Below are 6,841 nucleotides of genomic sequence, written 5' to 3' on the forward strand. Positions count from 1 at the left end.
ATATCATGATAAATGTTTATTATTCATGCTAGAATTTTACTAACCGAAAACTTGATACATGTTTGGATACATAGACAAAACACAGTGTCCCTAGTAAGCCTCTACTAGACTAGCTCGTTAACCAAAGTTGGTTAAGTTTCCTAACCATAGACATGTGTTGTCATTTGATGAACGGGATCACATCATTAGGAGAATGATGTGATGGACAAGACCCATCTGTTAGCTTAGCATATTGATCATTTAGTTTTATTGTTATAGCTTTCTTCATGTCATATACATATTCCTTTGACTATGAGATTATGCAACTCCCGAATACCGGAGGAATACCTTATGTGCTATCAAACGTCACAGCGTAACTGGGTGATTATAAAGATGCTCTACAGGTATCTCCGAAGGTGTTTTTTGGTTGGCATAGATCAAGATTGGGATTTGTCACTCAGACCATCGGAGAGGTATCTCTATGCCCTCTTGGTAATGCACATCATAAGAAGCCTTGCAAGCAAAGGGACTAATGAGTTGGTTGCGGGATGATGTATTATGGAACTAGTAAAGAGACTTGCCGGTAACGAGATTGAACTAGGTATGAAGATACCGACGGTCGAATCTCGGGAAAGTAACATACCGATGACAAAGGGAATAATGTATGTTTTCATCACGGTTCGACAGATAAAGATCTTCGTAGAATATGTAGGAGCCAATATGAGCATGCAGGTTCCGCTATTGGATATTGACGGAGATGTGTCTCGGTCATGTCTACATAGTTCTCAAACCTGTAGGGTCCGCATGCTTAACGTTTGATGATGATTTTGTATTATATGAGTTATGTGATTTGCTGACTGAATGTTGTTCGAAGTCCCGGATGAGAACATGGACATGACGAGGAGTCTCGAAATGGTTGAGAGGTAAATATTGATATATAGGACGATAGTATTCGGACACGTGAAGTGTTCTGGAGGGTACCGGGTACATATCAGGTCACCGGAAGGGGTTTCGGGCACCCCCCGGCAAAAGATGATGGCATAATGGGCCAAGAAGGGAAACGCAGAAGCCAACAGGGGCTGCTGCGCCCCCATATGGGCCGAACCAGAGGAGAAGGAAAGAGGGGAAGAGAGAAGGAAGGGGAGGGATTCGGCCTCCCCCTTCATTCCCTCGTCCTCCTTCCTTCCCCCTCCGGAACTTATGGAAGGGGGGAGGCCGAATTGGGGAGGCGCCCAAGTAGGATTCCTCCTACTTGGGGCGCCCCCTTGCTGCTCCCCTCCCTCTACCACCTATACATACATGGGGATGGAGCACCTAGAACACACAACAACATTTGTTAGCCATGTGTGGCGCCCCCCTCCAGATTACACCCTTAGTCATATTCTCGCAGTGCTTAGGCGAAGCCCTGCGCGGATCACTTCACCATCACCGTCACCACACCGTCATGCTAACGGAACTCATCTACTACCTTGACACTTTGCTGCATCAAGAGTTTGAAGGATGTCATTGAGCTGAACGTGTGCAGAACTCGGAGGTGTCGTATGTTCAGTACTTGATCAGTTGGAACGACAAGAAGTTCGACTACATCAACCGCGTTGACAAACGCTTCTGCTTTCGGTCTACGAGGGTACGTATACACACTCTCCCCCTCTTATTGCTATGCATCACCTAGATAGATCTTGCGTGAGCGTAGGAAATTTTTTGAAATTGCATGCTACGTTTCCCAACAAATGTCCCACTAAATGGTTCTCTAATCAACTACCCATTAGGTTCAAATCAGTCTAAAGCGTCGCCTCGCTTTACAGTTTAACGCATAAGCGGTGAGGCGCCCCCTAGTGCCTCGCTTCACTTTACCGCTTTAAAAACATTGCCTTCCGCCACCAGTGATCTACTTCAAATCTGTTCATGTGGACAAACACATGTATCTAATTCACTAGAGCATCTAGTGAAAACGAACAGCAAGAAGGTAGTATTTAATTCTGTGATAGTAATCCCATAATTGCAGCAGACACAATAATCTTCAACTTCTTGGGTGACAAAATTGATTGACTATTGAATCTACTCATGTTTAAACCCCATTGGAAAGAGAGAGGGAAAATACTAAACCGACCTAGAAGAACCAAACAGAGAAAGGAGATGGGCGACCTTCCATGGTGTTAGGGTCGGAGCAGCCTTCCTCTCTTGGCACGGCATGCCATTGAACCCGCGTGGGAGCGGATTCTCTATGGACCTGTTCCTTCACACAACAAGGTCAGACCGGATGGGAACTAATTGTCTGCACAAAAGAAAACAGCGAACGGGGGTTCATTTATTCAGAGAAGAGGAATTATCAGCCATAGAAAAATAGTAGTGCGTCCATCATTCAATGCTCTGAAGAATGAAGGATAGGGTCAGCTATATATACTAGCCACTTGTACTAATGACTAAATCATGTGAATCTCATCCTTGACATATGTAAACAAGAGGCGTCATCTATGAAGAGTTGGAGAAGGTGCTTTGATGCATCAAGAAAAATTAGAGCTTGCATATACAACCTGTAGGACAGGGGTTCCAGCGGACCTCACCATGGAAATTCGGTTTCACAACAAACTAGAATTATAAAAACTACTAGTCAGGCTAAAGCAGAGCATAGCATTGACAACTTGGGTAAACCAAATGACACAAGACTTGAGGCATGCACATCTATTTGAAAATAACATTACAATGCACTGACATGAGCAATCAATTATGCAATCCCTAATCGCGGTGGCAACAAGCTCCAACATGTGGGCCATGTTGATGACAAAATTGATTGATGAGAAGAAAAAAACTGAATCAGCCTAGAACCAAACTAAACAGAGAGAGAGAGAGAGAGAGGAGATTGGTGACCTACCATTGTGTGAGGGTCAGAGCAGCCATGCAGAACTACACTGCCGCCTTTCCTCTACCGGCATGCCCCACTTTTTCTTCCAGGTTCTAGCACATGATCATACCCACCGCAACAACTCTGTATCAAACACAAGCATCATAATTTTTAGTACGTAGTAATTCAAAATGTTGACCCAATATAACATGAACCAATGTCAAATATTCAATTGCATAAATAAAAATGAAACATTGAACTAAACAGAGGAAAGCAATATTGTTTCAAGCATAAAAAATTCTAGTACTGGAATGCTTTCCTTTGTCTAGTATGCAACTAGTATCATGTGGTTTTAGGAAAATCAAAACCGAAGTACATATAATAGCCACTAAAAATTGTAACAAACATCAAAACTGTAACACAAGGATCAGGTAATTTGGATGCACAACAAGAAAATAATAGAAAGTAGGCAGGCTAGAGCAGAGCATGGACAACTTGGTTAAACAATTTAAACACAAAACTTGTAGGCATATTAATTGGCGATATTTGACAAACGCATGAATCCAATTCACATGACCATCCAGTGAAAGCAAGCAACAAATAATAAGCATAACAAGGCACATAAAGTCTTGGGAAATCCTGCAATAGTAATCCTTTGCTGCTATCATTCACTAGCAAAGCTAATCCTTGTGTCTAGATTATGTGTGAGATGATATGATGCAACAACAAGTGGGGCCCAACAAGGAAGTAGCTAAAAGGTTGTACATACAAAAAAATGTTGAGTCCTCCTTGTCATCATGGAACTAATTCATCCATCCATCTCTGTTTCTTTCAGCAACAAGTTGCACTACTCTTCAGTCACAACTTTCTTTCTTTTATAAATAAATATCAAGTGTGTGATCAGTGGGGTGTCCACATCCTTGGTGTGGAGGTGACCGTTTTATTTTGGGAGGATAGGACTCTCCTTGTAGAGAAATATTATGTATATATGTTATGCAAGACAAGACCGATTGGTCCTTCCACCACCAGTGATCTAGTTCAAACTTGCTCGTCTGGACAAACACATGTATCTAACTCACATACATGAGCATCCAGTGGAAGCAAACAGTAAGCAGGTCGCATCTAATCTAATTTTGCAATAGTACTCCCTACTAACCGCGGCCCATGACCAATAGTAATTCTTCAGTAGTAACTTGTTGTTGGACAAAATTGATTTATCTCTAAATCTGCTCATGTTTAAATACCATCAGGGAGAGAGAGAGAGAGAGAGAGAGAGAGAGAGAGAGAGAGAGAAAACAAATTGAATCGCCCTAGAACTAGAACCGAACAGAGAGAGAGGAGATGGTAGTAAACTGACTGACACAATGCGTTAAGGCATCAATCAAGCACCCAGGATGGAGGACGTGGATTTTTAGAGCATATGCACCCAGGCCCTCCTATCCTAACTCTTCAATATTGCTTTAAGATCCGTGCGACACAACTAAGTTTCTATATGAAATTTTCTCTTTTTTGCTTTTCCCACATAGAATATATCTTAAAGTTCAAACCTATGCAGGATGGCAAATCTTTCTAACTAGAATCTAGGATAAATCTTTCAGAATTTTTTGTCCGACATAAATATTAAAAATATGATTTTTTAATCAAACAAAACGTATTTTGTATATTTATGTTTGACAAAAAAATCTGTACGATTTATCCTAGATTCTACTCAGAAAGCTTTGTCACGCCGCATAGGTTTGAACTTCAAGATATATTCTATGTGGGAGAAAAAAAAAAGAGAAATATATTTGCACGAATCTTAAAGCAAAAAATGGATGGCTAGATAGAGAGGGCCTGGGTGCATATGCTCTAAAATATATTTTCGCCAGGATGGACGTCACCCAGCCATGGCGGTTTGGTTTCGCAACCAAACCAAGCAGAATATACATATATGCACTAGTAGGCTAGAGCATTGCATCAAAAAGTGATGCAATGCGTGACTGCATTCAAGGGCAATCTATCTAACGGTAGAAGAGTTGGAAAAAACATGATGTATACATGCAATGGACACACACAGACCCAGTTTGCTCCAGTTTCAGTCATACAAAACTAAACCAAAACGTGACACGGAATTCGCTCCCTCTTCTAGTCATGGCATCCAGAATTTACAAACCGAAGCACTAAAACATACTGTATATACAAACTGCAGGTAGGTGATATTCAGAACTGGGGATAAATTGGATGGGGAAGAGGGTAAGCTCACTCATCACATTGGCGCTGGGGGAGAGGTGGAGAGGGATGGATGTTAACGTGCTCCTCCTCCTCCTCTCCTCTCCGCCATGTTGTCACTACCCATGGAGAGACGCGTGGGAGGGGTTCTCCATGGCCCGGCCCCCTTCCTTCCTTCCACATAAGCAGATTATCAGACCAAGATGAGAACTTGATGAAGAAAACTAGAGGAAGAAGAAGAGGATGGGATGCACTCACGCAACAGATGCTCCTCCTGGAGGGGATCCTCCTACGGGTGGAGCCGTGGGGCTAGCTAGTTAGGGTTGAGGTCGGACACGGTGGCTAAGGAGTGGGTGGAAGAGGGGCGGTGCTTTGTAGTGGAGAAGGATGGAGCTCGGTCCTCTGCTGCTCACGGTAGCCCGAGCACCGTGGCTCCTCCACAGCGGCCGGGGAGAAGAGAGACGAGGCACGACATCTGGGAGAGGAAGAACGCAGGCGTAGGAGTCACTGTTGCCGCCGCCGGATTAGGGATTGGGGTTTGGCAAAGGTGTAGGGGTTGGGTGAGGCGACATGGGGATTCGAAAGGGATTCTCCTTCGTTGGTTTGGGGCTTGGTTGGTTTTCCACCATACGAGGAGCCATAGATTGCTCGTTCCTCATTGGTCGACTGCCTAGTCACACGGATGTTGGGGAACATTGCATGGAAAACAAAAAAAATCTATGCACACGCAAGATCAATCCATGGAGATGTATAGCTACAAGAGGAGGAGACATTCATGTCTAATACGCAACTTTATTCTTGTAGACTCGTGTTGGGCCTCCAAGCGCAGAGTTTTGTAGGACAGTAGCAATTTTCCCTCAAGTGGACGACCTAAGGTTTATCAATCCGTGGGAGGCGTACGATGAAGATGGTCTCTCTCAAACAACCCTGCAACCAAATAACAAAAAGTCTCTTGTGTCCCCAACACACCAAATACAATGGTAATTTGTGTAGGTGCAATAGTTCGGGGAAGAGATGGTGATACAAGTGTAGTAATGATAGTAGATATTGATTTTTGTGATAGTGACAATAAAAAAAGAGCAAGGTAGCAAGTAACAAAAGTGAGCACAAACGGTATTGCAATGCTTGAAAATGAGGCCTAGGGTCCGTACTTTCGCTAGTGCAATCTCTCAACAATGCTAATATAATTGGATCATATAACCATCCCTCAACGTGCGATGAATTACTCCAAAGTTCCTATCTAGCAGAGAATATAAGAAGAAATTATTTGTAGGGTATGAAACTACCTCAAAGCTATTCTTTCCGATCAATCTATCGTACTAAAATAACACCAAGCTATTCTTTCCGATCGATCTAACCAAGAGTTCGTACTAAATTAACACCATATGATGCACATCAACCAACTCTAATGTCACCTAAATACTCCAATGTCACCGCGAGTATCCGTGAGTTGATTATACGATATGCATCAAACAATTTCAGATTCATAATATTCAATCCAACACAAAGAACCTCAAAGAGTGCCCCAACATTTCTACCAGAGAAACAAAGACAAGAACGTGCATCAACCCCTATGCATAGATTACCCCAATGTCACCTCGGGAATCCACGAGTTGAGTGTCAAAACACATATCAAGTGAATCAATATGATACCCCATTGTCACCACAGGTATTCATAGCAAGACATACATCAAGTGTTCGCCAATCCATAAAAGTATTCAATCCGATAAAACGAAATCTCAAAGGGAAAACTCAATTCGTCACAAGATAGAGAGGGGAAAACATCATATGATCCAACTATATTAACAAAGT

At 42.7% G+C, this 6,841-nt stretch overlaps 1 long non-coding RNA gene across 1 annotated transcript; it reads right to left on the reverse strand.

Moving 5' to 3' along the window:
- Positions 1-1,931: 1,931 nt before the first annotated feature.
- Positions 1,932-5,599, reverse strand: LOC119305463. Its single transcript, XR_005148676.1, has 4 exons — positions 5,288-5,599; positions 5,064-5,199; positions 2,852-2,965; positions 1,932-2,254 (listed from the first exon to the last, which is right to left on the reverse strand). It is a non-coding gene; the product is annotated as an uncharacterized LOC119305463 (long non-coding RNA).
- Between the last annotated feature and the right edge of the window lie 1,242 nt (positions 5,600-6,841).

This window comes from Triticum dicoccoides, chromosome 5B, assembly GCF_002162155.2.
Source record: "Triticum dicoccoides isolate Atlit2015 ecotype Zavitan chromosome 5B, WEW_v2.0, whole genome shotgun sequence".
In the NCBI taxonomy this organism is placed as follows: domain Eukaryota; kingdom Viridiplantae; phylum Streptophyta; class Magnoliopsida; order Poales; family Poaceae; genus Triticum; species Triticum dicoccoides.